Genomic DNA, 14,266 nt, shown 5'->3' with positions numbered 1-14,266 from the left:
AAAAATCTTTAAATGTAAAAGCTATTGTAAACATACAAACAAAAAAACAAGAGACCAACATGAGGTAGGCTATCAAAAGACAAGAGATCAACAAGGCCTCAACATGGCAGTAGTGCAACAATTGCCAAATAGAATACCAATACTAAAAATAAATAAACTTTTTAAATAAAGCAGCCTACCGGGTAAAATAAAATTATGGTACCAAGTACTCTATAAAACCATCAAAACAATAATACTGCAGCAAACGCAACCCCAGTAGCATTTTAATCTAAATTATGCAAATAACAGCCCATTGGCGGCTATTTGGACATAGGCGGTTATTAGGAAGAGGCGGTTAATTCACAAAATGGGGGTCAGACCCCGGGCGGCTATTAGGACATGGGCGGTTATTTGCCCAAGGGCGTTTATTTGGTAATATACGGTATTCTGCGTTTCTACATGATTGACGAAATATTTTTGTTATTAATCGCATGCGTTATTAACTTTGACAGCCCTAATTAAAATCACCATATTACAGGTAGTAAAATGTCACATTGCAGTTTTTCTGGCAACCCGTCGAGGCAGCAAACTAGCTGGCCTTATAAAGGAACTTCCATAAGCGAGTTTTGTCCATACAATTTGATACTTTTTTGAAAAAAAAAAAAATATATATACTAGGGGTGTAACGGTACACAAAAATTTCGGTTGGGTACGTACCTCGGTTTAGAGTTTACGGTTGGGTTAATTTTCGGTACAGTAAGAAAACAACGAAATATACATTCTTGGGTTGTTTATTTACCAAATTTGCAAAATCTTCCACCAAAAATATTTTTCTTAGTGGAATATTTGATGTGAAGTAACAGGAACCTTGGATAGGTCAATAATTCATAAAAACATTGATTTTGATTCAATATTATGTTTTGAGTAGAGATGTCCGATAATATCGGTCTGCCGATATTATCGGCCGATAAATGCATTAAAATGTAATATCGGAAATTATCGGTATCGTTTTTTTTATTATCAGTATCGTTTTTTTTTTTGTTTTTATTAAATCCACATAAAAAACACAAGATACACTTACAATTAGTGCACCAACCCAATAAGCCTCCCTCCCCCATTTACACTCATTCACACAAAAGAGTCGTTTCTTTCTGTTATTAATATTCTGCTTCCTACATTATATATCAATATATATCAATACAGTCTGCAAGGGATACAGTCCGTAAGCACACATGATTGTGCGTGCTGCTGCTCCACTAATAGTACTAACCTTTAACACTTAATTTTACAAATGTTCATTAATTACTAGTTTCTATGTAACTGTTTTTATATTGTTTTACTTTCTTTTTTATTCAAGAAAATGTTTTTAATTTATTTATCTTATTTTATTTGATTCATTTTTAAAAAAAGTACCTTATCTTCACCATACCTGGTTGTCCAAATTAGGCATAATAATGTGTTAATTCCACGACTGTATATATCGGTTGATATCGGTTGATATCGGTATCGGTTGATATCGGTATCGGTAATTAAAGAGTTGGACAATATCGGCATATCGGATATCGGCAAAAAGCCATTATCGGACATCCCTAGTTTTGAGCAATGACAGTTTGAAAGAAAAAACAGCTTTGTTTTATTAGTCAACATTGCAACTTTTTCTAAATTACATTTAACCTTTAAGCTTTTTTATGTCACTTTTGTTATGTTTTTGTTTATTTTAATAGTATTTTTAGAATGTGCCGTGGGCCTTTAAAACATTAGCTGTGGGCCGCAAATGGCCTCCGGGGCACACTTTTGACACCCCTGCTATAGATAATAAAAAATTAAATGTGATAAATCTATGGATAAAAAGCAGAGCCTGGCGACGCATGCGCGTTTATCATAACTCTCTCTCTCTCTGTCTCTGCCCCTCCCTCACCAATGCTACATACTCACACAATTTGTTTTGTTTTTAACCCCTTCTTAACCCTGAACGTACATTGAAAATACACGCAACTCTAACTCAAAATGCCGGACATTTAAAGCATTTAAGAAACTCCGCCCTGACAGCTCCGCAAAAGAGGACATGTCCGGTGAAAAGAGGACGTATGGTCAGTCTATCCTAGCCCGTTAGCTGCTAGCATGCCGTGTGTTGTGCCTCGGTGTGCATTGTTTACACAACGTGCGTTACGCTACTTAATATGTCCGTGTGGAAACTCGTTCGGTACACCTCCGAACCGAACCGAAACCCCCGTATACAAATACACGTACCATTTCACCCCTACTAAATACCATAAGTGTCAAGTTAAGTGAGGTAGCAGTAACCTCTTGGTAATGATAAATGGTTTAAATAATAAATAAAAAAAATTGTCTTAAGAGCGTAAAAATCCACTCCAACCCATTTAAAAAAAAAAAAATTCTAAACCTTTCAAAATACACCCAAATCTGCCCTGATGAATAAACAGTGGTGGTCTAATGGGGCTTAGACCATCGCCTGAAACCTGGAAGTGCTCGGATGTGTTTCTTAAAAATACTGGAAAGGATAGAAATGTAGTTTGTCTCTTTTATCCGATTATTAATCGAAGTAATAATCGACAGATTAATCCATACTTGCCAACCCTCCCGTTTTTAGCGGGAGAATCCCGGTATTCAGCGCCTCTCCCGACAACCTCCCGGCAGAGATTTTCTCCAGACAAACTCCCGGTATTCAGCCGGAGCTGGCGGCCACGCCCCCTCCAGCTCAATGCGGACCTGAGACTGAGTGGGGACAGCCTGTTCTCACGTCCGCTTTCCCACAATATAAACAGCTTGCCTGCCCAATGACATCATAACATCTAGGGATTTTAGAGAGTAGAGTGCACAACTGCGCACACAACAAGGAGACCAAGCAGAAGAACGAGGAAATTACAGACATGGCGACGCCGTCGACGAGCAAGATGAAGAAATACGCTTGCAAGTTCCAAAACGAATGGAAACAAGAATTTCAGTTCATCCAGGACAGTTCGAAGGGGAAGGTGTATGTTGCCTGTAAATATGTAGAACAGACTTCTCCATTGAACACGGTGGCCGAAATGATATACTCATCATGAACGGAGAAGTTAAACAGGACAATACTGCCATCTAATGGATAGCCACCGGAACACTGAAATTCAAGTATTTCTTTTATGTAAATAAAATAAATAAATATATATATATATATAGCTAGAATTCACTGAAAGTCAAGTATTTCATATATATATATATATATATATATATATATATATATATATATATATATATATATATATATATATATATATATATGAAATACTCGAGTTGGTGAATTCTAGCTGTAAATAACCATGCCCCCCAACCCCCTACCCCCCACCTCCCGAAATTGGAGGTCTCAAGGTTGGCAAGTATGGATTAATCGATTATCAAATTAGTTGTTAGTTGCAGCCCTAGACATCGATATCGGTAATTAAGAGTTGGACAATATCGGAATATCGGATATCGGCAAAAAAGCCATTATCGGACATCTCTAGTTGGAACATGAAATATATTGTCTTTGCAGTCTATTCAATTGAATATAAGTTAAAAAGGATTTGCAAATCTTTGTATTCTCTTTTTATTTACGAATTACACAACGTGCCAACTTCACTGCTTTTGGGTTTTTGTATTTTTGGAAGTTTCCACTTTTTGGAGTGAAGTGAATCTGAAGGAACATCATTAATAACACCCTCAAAAGTGCGGCAAACGCAATCAGCCAGCTCTTTCTTTTTGGGAGACGGAAGATTGTGAGGAATCTCCATCTGTGATGAAGTTGTGAGGCGGGTCCAGGTGTGTAGAGAGTCTCATTAAGTGGACCCACATTGTCTCTCCCTCCACTCTGCAGACAGAACAAAAGAGGCCCAATCAGCATCCCTCCCTTAATCAGCGCCGGGCTTAATAGAGCAACACTTCCCAAATATTATTAACCTCATCCGTCTGCATTAGGCCCTAATGGCCTCCCTGGCCGTGCATTGTCTTTGCAGCAGCTGCTAATGTACGTATATATTCATCCACTCGCCTCCTCTCCTTTTGCACGGCGGCGCCCTTCACAGAGAGCGAGGCAGACACGGGTTAGGGAAGCCACTAATTAAATGTCAGACTTGACAGATTAAAATTATGAAATTTAAAATCTGCAAGTGGCGCTCTGTCACTGTCAAATTAAGGGGGCGCCCGGTGCGATGAAGGGGAAGGGGACAGCGGGCCCCTAATGGATTGAAAGGGAATGTGCTTTAGCAGCAAGCGGGCGCCGCTGAATAAAGATTCGCCGCTAGCGAGGCTGCATGCTCCATTCCTCCATATTCTACCCCAAGTCTGGAGCTTGAGGGGGGGGGGGTCACTCTCGGGCTGTTCTGACCGCTCCGTTTAGATGTTTCATTCCTCTGCCAACACAATTGTTCAACCCTTGAAGGTAACACCCGGAAAAAGCTATTCCACCTCTTGGCCTCCCGCATCTCCGCAATGTTGGGAGACGTCGCCAGTCGTTGTCTCCTTCATGGAGCCGTGCGGAGTCAATTGGCTGGGAATTTTCTTGAAACGCCGCTTTGTGTTATTCAAGAGGCGGTTTATCCCGGAGGGGAACATTTAACATAAAAAGCATCTTCAAGTTCAGGATGCTCAACATTGTTTTGCTACAAGAGTTTGCTGCCAACTCACAACCCCGACGTGCATCAATTGTTGTTAACCACTAACGTCCACGTACTTATTTTCTTCCAGGAGAAAATACAAGGCTATTATCATAGAAATGATGCCAGATTTCAGGTCGCTCGCTATGGCAAGTTTTTTGTTTTTTTTAAACGCCAACTTGTCATTGTTTGTTTCACCCAAGACAAAAAGATTTTATAGCGACGTTTTCATGACTAACACCGTGAAGGCAAGGCAAGGCAACTTTATTTGTGTAGCGCTTTTCATACACAAGGCAGACTCAAAGTGCTTCACAGACAACAAAGTGAAATGAAAGAAAATAAAAGCAAAATTAAAATCCATCCATCCATCCATCCATTCATCTTCTTCCGCTTATCCGAGGTCGGGTCGCGGGGGCAGCAGCCTAAGCAGGGAAGCCCAGACTTCCCTCTCCCCAGCCACCTCGTCTAGCTCTTCCCGGGGGATCCCGAGGCGTTCCCAGGCCAGCCGGGAGACATAGTCTTCCCAACGTGTCCTGGGTCTTCCCCGTGGCCTCCTACCGGTCGGACGTGCCCTAAACACCTCCCTAGGGAGGCGTTCGGGTGGCATCCTGACCAGATGCCCGAACCACCTCATCTGGCTCCTCTCAATGTGGAGGAGCAGTGGCTTTACTTTGAGCTCCTCCCGGATGACAGAGCTTCTCACCCTATCTCTAAAGGAGAGACCCGCCACCCGGCGGAGGAAACTCATTTCGGCCGCTTGTACCCGTGATCTTGTCCTTTCGGTCATAACCCAAAGCTCATGACCATAGGTGAGGATGGGAACGTAGATCGACCGGTAAATTGAGAGCTTTGCCTTGCGGCTCAGCTCCTTCTTCACCACAACGGACCGATACAGCGCCCGCATTACTGAAGACGCCGCACCGATCCGCCTATCGATCTCACGAACCACTCTTCCCCCACTCGTGAACAAGACTCCGAGGTACTTGAACTCCTCCACTTGGGGCAAGATCTCCTCCCCAACCCGGAGATGGCACTCCACCCTTTTCCGGGCGAGAACCATGGACTCGGACTTGGAGGTGCTGATTCTCATCCCAGTCGCTTCACACTCAGCTGCGAACCGATCCAGCGAGAGCTGAAGATCCTGGCCAGATGAAGCCATCAGGACCACATCATCTGCAAAAAGCAGAGACCTAATCCTGCAGCCACCAAACCAGATCCCCTCAACGCCTTGACTGCGCCTAGAAATTCTGTCCATAAAAGTTATGAACAGAATCGGTGACAAAGGGCAGCCTTGGCAGAGTCCAACCCTCACTGGAAACGTGTCCGACTTACTGCCGGCAATGCGGACCAAGCTCTGACACTGATCATACAGGGAGCGGACCGCCACAAAATTAAAAATGCAGACAATAAAAATAAAAACAGTGCAGACGTTAAAAGTTAAAAGATTCAAAGATTTAGCTGAAAGCTAAGGTGAACATAAAAGTCTTCAGTCTAGTTTTAAAAGTAGTGAGAGTTGGGGAGAGTCTGACATCTTCAGGAAGTTTATTCCAGCTATGTGTTGCATAGTGACTGAATGATGATCTCCCTTGATTGGAGTTTACTCTTGGAACCGCTAACAGATTGGTCTCAGAAGATCTTAGTGATCTAGAGGGCGTATATAGTGGGAGCATATCAGTGATATACTTGGGCCCTAGACCATGTAGTGATTTATATGTGAGCAGGAGGATTTTGAAATCTATTCTCTGATGTACAGGGAGCCAATGTAAGGATTTAAGAATTGCTGTAATGTGCTCACATTTTTTGGTCTTTGTTCGAACTCTTAGCAGCAGCGTTCTGAACAAGCTGGAGCTGCCTGACAGTTTTTTCGGGAAGATCTGCAAGGAGACCATTACAATAGTCTAGCCTACTGGTAATAAAGGCATGTACAAGTTTTTCTAAGTCTTGAGCTGACATGAGACCTCTAAGTCTTTTTACATTTTTGAGGTGATAGTAGGCCGATTTTGTTACTGATTTGATGTGACTGTCGAAATGTAAATCAGAATCTAAATTAACCCCAAGATTTCTGGCTTTATTTGAGGTTTTCAGGGACAGTGATTGAAGGTGTTGGACGATTTTAAACCTTTCTTTTTTAGCACCAAAAACAATGATCTCAGTTTTATCTTCATTTAGTTGTAGGAAATGTTGGCACATCCAGTGTTTGACTTGCTCAATGCACTGGCACAGAAGATCTGTGGGGGTGATAGCGCTACATAGATTTGGGTGTCATCGGCATAGCAATGATGGTCAATGTTATTATTTTGCATGATTTGTCCTAGTGGGAGCATATAGATGTTAAATAAAGTCGGCCCCAAGATTGAACCTTGGGGGACTCCACACGTTACGTTGGTTGGTTCTGATACAAAGTCACCAATGGAAACAACATAGTTCCTATCTTGTAGATATGACTTGAACCAGCTTAAAGCTGTGCCTGAGATCCCCACCCAGTTTTCCAACATAAATGTTTACTTATTACGAATATTTGTTTGTGAACAAAGACATTCAAGTGTGCAGAAATAATTGATGAATTGATACTTAAAAGCTGTAAGTATTCCATCTTTTTTCCCCCTCCATTTCTCCTTTTTCTTTAAAATCCAATTACCGTATTTTTCGGACTATTAGTCGCTTATACTCAGGAGCGACTTATGTGTGAAATTATTAACACATTAGCGTAAAATATCAAATAATATTATTGATGTCATTCACGTAAGAGACTAGACGTATAAGATTTCATGGGATTTAGCGATTAGGAGTGACAGATTGTTTGGTAAACGTATAGCATGTTCTATATGTTATAGTTATTTGAATGACTCTTACCATAATATGTTACGTTAACATACCAGGCACCTTCTCAGTTGGTTATTTATGCCTCATATAACGTACACTTATTCAGCCTGTTGTTCACTATTCTTTAGACATTTGAAATTGCCTTTCAAATGTCTATTCTTGCTGTTGGATTTTATCAAATACATTTCCCCAAAAAATGCGACTTGTACTCCAGTGCGACTTATATATGTTTTTTTCCTTCTTTATTATGCATTTTCGGCCGGTGCGACTTATACTCCGAAAAATACGGTATTCATTTAATTGAGAAATTCTAGTAATGGTGATAATAAAGGGTAAATATTTTTTATAAATATTGTTTTTACAAATGGTATTAATATTATTGTTGGTATTATTATATATGGTATACCGGTATTAGTATAGTACCGTAATACTAATGAATCATATTCGGTACTATACCGCCTCTAAAAAGTATTGGTCCGCCACCGGTACTAAAATTTAAAAATGTATATTATGTTTAGAAAGTCAGGAAATATGTCCCTGGACACATGAGGACTTTGAATATGACCAATGTATGATCCTGTAACTACTTGGTATCGGATTGGTACCCAAATTTGTGGTATCATCCAAAACTAATGTAAAGTATCAAACAACAGAAGAATAAGTGATTATTACATTTTAACAGAAGTGTAGATAGAACATGTTGAAAGAGAAAGTAAGCAGATATTAACAGTAAATATAACCCTGATGGCAGGGTTCTATATTCCCTGAATATAGAACCCTGCCATCAGGGAGAAGACTCCGGGTCCCACTATGCAAATCGAACCGCCTTAAATTATCATTTGTCCCAGCCTCCATTAAGCTGACCAACAAGGTGCAATAGAATGTTAATACATAGGTTAGCCCTTTTTTTTAGCACATAGCACTTTAGCACATAGCACTTTATCTATGAGCTCTAGTGCAATGCACACTGGCACTTTATCTTTATCTCCATACTGTAGATTTTATGCCTACATCAAAGTGCCACCTATGTCTATCAAGCTCCATGTTCTGATGTTTAAATGTTAGTTGTCTGGTTGTAGTTGTGTCTGCGCTTGTGTTTTTGTTCTGTTGTTTTTGTGTATGTTAAGAAAGCAATGATGCACTGTGCCCAAGACAAATTTCCCCGCGGGGACAATAAAGTTAAACCTTGAACCTTGAAATGGACAAGTAGATTAATAATTCATTTTCTACCACTTGTCCTTAAAGGCCTACTGAAAGCCACTACTAGCGACCACGCAGTCTGATAGTTTATATATCAATGATGAAATCTTAACATTGCAACACATGCCAATACGGCCGGGTTAACTTATAAAGTGCATTTTTAAAATTCCCGCCACACTTCCGGTTGAAAAACTATTTTGGATATGATTTATGCGCGTGACGTCACAAAATCCACGGAAGTGGTTGGACCCCATCGACCCGATACAAAAACCTCTTGTTTTCTTCGACAAAATTCCACAGTATTCTGGACATCTGTGTTGGTGAATCTTTTGCAATTTGTTTAATGAACAATGGAGGCTGCAAAGAAGAAAGTTGTAGGTGGGATCTGTGAGTTCTGTGAGGTCCGGTTGCTAAGTTGCTAAATTAGCCTTAGCGTCGTTAGCAACAGCATTGTTAAGCCTTACCAGGCTGACAATTTTTAACCGTGTAGTTACATGTACATGGTTTAATAGTATTGTTGATCTTCTGTCTATCATTCCAGTCAGGGATTTATTTATTTTGTTTCTATCTGCATTTGAGAACGATGCTATCACGTTAGCTCAGTAGCTAAGTGTGTCACCGATGTATTGTCGTGGAGATAAAAGTCACTTTAAATGTCCATTTCGCGTTCTCGACTCTCATTTTCAAGAGGATATAGTATCCGAGGTGGTTTAAAATACAAATCCGTGATCCACAATAGAAAAAGGAGAGTGTGGAATCCAATGAGCCAGCTTGTACCTAAGTTACGGTCAAAGCGAAAAAAGATACGTCCATCACTGCCTCTCTAGTCCTTCACTGTAACGTTCCTCATCCACGAATCTTTCATCCTGGCTCAAATTAATGGGGTAATCGTCGCTTTGTCGCTCCGAATCTCTCGCTCCATTGTAAACAACGGGGAATTGTGAGGAATACTAGCTCCTGTGACGTCACGCTACTTCCGCTACAGGCAAGGCTTTTTTTTATCAGCGAGCAAAAGTTGTGAACTTTATCGGCGATTTTCTCTACTAAATCCTTTCAGCAAAAATATGGCAATATCGCGAAATGATCAAGTATGACACATAGAATGGATCTGCTATTCCCGTTTAAATAAAAAAAATTCATTTCAGTAGGCCTTTAATAATGTTGACAAAATAATAGGTGTATAAATGACACAATATGTTACTGCATATGTCAGCAGACTAATTAGGAGTCTTTGTTTGTTTACTTACTACTAAAAGACAAGTTGTCTTGTATGTTCACTATTTTATTTAGTTTTCCAATAAATAAAAAAAAAACCCTTATTCAATTACATTAAGGAGAAACCCTGTGTATTATCGAGCCTATATTCAGTACTCAGACCACAGATCTACACCAACCATCTTTCACCTCTCTCAAAAAATAGTCGACTTTATGAAATTCTGATGTTGCAGCACCATATTAGGTCCTTTTAGGGTTGAAAGCGCCGCCAGGAGCCGGGCCTCAGCAAGGTGGAGGCTCCAATAAAAGTGTAATAAAAGTGGGTATGGAGCCTCTGCAGCAAAACACTCTGCAAGGATCAAACCACTGGCGGCATGTGAAGTGACAAGATCCAATTAAATTTAATTAGTCAAGCTACTGGATTCATTTTAACTGACAATTTTTATTAAGGTAGCAACGCACGCTCATAGCACAGAAAAAAGCAGGGGGCCAAATTGTATGAGAGTAACCATATTAGTGCAGCTAACTCGCTGGGTTTAATTAAAGCTCCGACGACTGGACTGACATGGTTCAATAGTACAAGAGGTCCCAGTTTGGATAGTAGGTCATTGCTTAATTACTTGTAACTAGTGTTTGTCATTGACTTAAATTTAGTACCAGATTCTTCTTTGATTAATTGTGGAAGAGTTGTCATTGCCGTGGTACCTCGGCTTTTGTTCCAGAAGGTCAGACGGACACCGAATTGTACAAAAACCGAAGTTCCCCCACAATGTATGAAGTAAATGGCATTCTTTGTTTGGTCACCCGGACTGATACACAAGCAGAGGGATTAGCATGTTGTTGTTGGCCGTTTAATAACCGAGATGGTATACGAAAACCTGGACGAAGACTTTTGTTGAAAACTGAATCCTATAAAAATTGGGGGTACGAAAACTAGGCTACCATATTTGTGACTTTAGAAGTTAAGTTAAAGTACCAATGATTGTCACACACACTGGCGAAATTATTCTCTGCATTTGACCCATCACCCTTGATCACCCCCTGGGAGGTGAGGGGAGCAGTGGGCAGCAGCGGTGGCTGCGCCCGGGAATCATTTTTGGTGATTTAACCCCCAATTCCAACCCTTGATGCTGAGTGCCAAGCAGGGAGGTAATGACTCCCATTTTTATAGTCTTTGGTATGACTCGGCCGGGGTTTGAACTCACAACCTACCCATCTCAGGGAGGACACTCTAACCACTAGGCCACTGAGTAGTTGTTTCACTTAAGTCTTGTCATCCATTTTTGGTGCAGAATGCTATGGCTAATGCTAATTGTGCTTACGTAGCGAGATTTGCCATTGATATTTTAAAAATCACCCGAAATTGAAAATGTTTCATTTACCGTATTTTTCGGAGTATAAGTCGCAGTTTTTTTCATAGTTAGGTGCGACTTATACTCAGGAGCGACTTATGTGTGGAATGATTAACACATTAGCGTAAAATATCAAATAATATTATTGATGTCATTGACGTAAGAGACTAGACGTATAAGATTTCATGGGATTTAGCGATTAGGAGTGACAGATTGTTTGGTAAACGTATAGCATGTTCTATATGTTATAGTTATTTGAATGACTCTTACCATAATATGTTACGTTAACATACCAGTTGGTTATTTATGCCTCATATAACGTACACTTATTCAGCCTGTTGTTCACTATTCTTTAGACATTTTCAATTGCCTTTCAAATGTCTATTCTTGGTGTTGGCTTTTATCAAATTAATTTCCCCCAAAAATGCGACTTATATGTTTCTTTCCTTTATTATGCATTTTTGGCCGGAGGGACTTATACTCCGGTGCGACTTATACTCCGAAAAATACGGTACTTGAGATTTTGGATATATTTTGCCTCATGTTGGAGCAGGGCGACGTACTGCTGGCTCACCTTGTGGTCGTTGTAAGATGTTAGCATAAGGAAACACTCGTTGGACACAAAAGTAGATTATAAAATGCTTCCAAAATAGTTGCCAAAATCTCATTGTTGTACTGTAAAGGCCCCCTGGGATACTTTATTGTATTAATAAAGCAACCTATAGATAGATTATAAAGATGACAAGTGGAACCTTAAAGGTCAACCCCAATTCGTTCAGAGATGTTACATTTTATATCCTTTTTTTTAATGCAGCAAATAACAGAAATGTAAATTCCAGAGTCAAAAGTGTTGTCGTCATAAAATCTTAATTAAAGGGGCTGTTTGCAACTTGCTCAAAGTTATATTTTTTAAAACAAACTAAGAAATATAACAAGCTCACCACCGGCTAGCTTACGGCATGCATTCGTGGTATAACGGAACGTCAATATTTTTTAAAGTGTCTACACTGCAAAAAGTCAGTGTTCAAAAACAAGAAAAAAAAATACAAAAATGAGGGGTATTTTATTTGAACTAAGCAAAATGATCTGCCAATAGAACAAGAAAATTCCGCTTGTCAAGACTTTCCAAAACAAGTAAAATTAGCTAACCTCAATGAACCCAAAAATAGCTTAAAATAAGTATATTCTCACTAATAACAAGTGCACTTTTCTTGGTAGGAAAAAAATGAGACCTTTTTACTCAATATGTTGAAAAATATTCTTATATTAAGTAAATGCTAGTGCCATTATCTTGACATAATGATATGCTCTCGGCATTACATTTCTTGAAACCAGCAAACTTACACTAAAAACTAGTTCATTTTTCTTAATGGAAAGGCAAAAAGGCAACGCTCAGGCAAATCATCGCGCCAAGTGCTTGCTCTCTCAGTCAATTAGTGAGCAGGGAATATATGTGTGTGTGTTAGGGCTGCAACAACTAATCGATTAAATCGATTATTGAAATAGTTGCCGATTAATTTAGTCATCGATTCGTTGGATCTATGCTATGCGCATGCGCAGAGGTTTTTTTTTTAGGATAGAAATGTAGTTTGTCTCTTTTATCCGATTATTAATCGAGCAATCGAAGCAATAATCGACAGATTAATCGATTATCAAATTAATCGTTAGTTGCAGCCCTAGTGTGTATATATAGGGATACACCCCTACCAGGAGGATAGTCATACTCGTTCGAGTGACCGCCGATGATGATGATATATATATATATATATATATATATATATATATATATATATATATATATATATATATATATATATATATATATATATATATATATATATATATATATATATATATATATATATATATATATATATATATTTACAACCCGGCCGATTTTTTTTTAATTGTAATTTTAAAGAATTTATCTGAATGTGCATGAACTATTTCTGTTCAAAATTGTTTGAAATGTCAAATGTTAAATGTTTAAATATTAACCGTCGGTTTAATTATGAGACACAATTGTGCCAAAGTCATGATTTTTTATTTAACGCTTAAAATAAGAAATGATGACTTTAAAAAAGTAGTTTTCTACTTGTGAGTGTTGATGACACAGCTTTGCAACAGTTGATATTCTAGTTTCAAGCATGTTTTACTCAATATAGCTCATCAAATCTCAGCAACAAGCTGTAATATCTTACTGAGATCATTTAGGACCAAAACACTTAAAACAAGTAAAACACTCTAACATAAAATCTGCTTAGTGAGAAGAATTATATTATCAGACAGAAAATAAGCAAATATCACCCTTATTTGAGATATTTCATTTTACTTAGATTTTCTTGTTTTTGCAGTGTAGGAGATCCCACTAACTCTGCGTTGTGTTCATGAAGTGCAGGTGAGACAAGGTGGATGGTGCTATTCATGAAAATATAATTCAGTGACATCATCAAACTTTTAACCATCACATTGATCATCCTTTTTAGACGGCGTGCCAGCGCCAGGTCCAGCTCGGAAGTGAATGTCAGGGACGGCGATAGAAGTCGCCGTCATGTCGCGCGGGTGAGTGTCACCAGTTTCATCCCACTAAATAACCCCCCAACTCCAGATGACATCCCAGTGGCGGGTTTGAAAGGTTAGCGTGGAGTGTGAGTGGCAGGAACAGCAGTTCGCCTAAGGTGCTTGAGGTTTATAGTGGCACACACACTCATATCTTCCACTGGGATGAGGCTCATCTGCTTGCCCTGTGGTGTTCCAGACACTTGTCAAAGCACCCGCAGCATTGTTGTTTGGAGAAAGATGCTTCAACCTATGTGTCGCTTTTTACTCCATCTAGCCACAGGAAGCACTTTCATCACGTCTTTTCAGAAGAGCACACAAATTGTGTCTAACGTGCCACTATTATCCAGCATAAACCTTCTTTTCCATCAATGAACTGCCGGTCCCCCGGGCTGGTAGCACTCATGCACACCCAGACCACCGGAACACAATTTATTTAATTTCACTCATTTATTTTTTAATTGGTGTGTTTAAAAAGGAAGAAGCAAAAGCATGTAACGACATGCC

The 14,266-nt window shown here is 39.4% G+C and overlaps 1 long non-coding RNA gene across 1 annotated transcript in view; it reads left to right on the top strand.

Moving 5' to 3' along the window:
• The window catches only part of LOC133659053 (uncharacterized), a 193,190-nt gene that overhangs the window by 133,144 nt on the left and 45,780 nt on the right, over positions 1-14,266 (top strand). Inside the window, exons 2-3 of the long non-coding RNA XR_009827593.1 lie at positions 13,555-13,608; positions 13,687-13,762. This is a non-coding gene — a long non-coding RNA (uncharacterized LOC133659053). The remainder of the gene's footprint in view (positions 1-13,554; positions 13,609-13,686; positions 13,763-14,266) is intronic.

The sequence above is a fragment of the Entelurus aequoreus genome, linkage group LG10 (assembly GCF_033978785.1).
Source record: "Entelurus aequoreus isolate RoL-2023_Sb linkage group LG10, RoL_Eaeq_v1.1, whole genome shotgun sequence".
Lineage (NCBI taxonomy): Eukaryota > Metazoa > Chordata > Actinopteri > Syngnathiformes > Syngnathidae > Entelurus > Entelurus aequoreus.
Note: the sequence above shows the minus strand (reverse complement) of the source record. Positions and strands in the feature narration are given on the sequence as shown.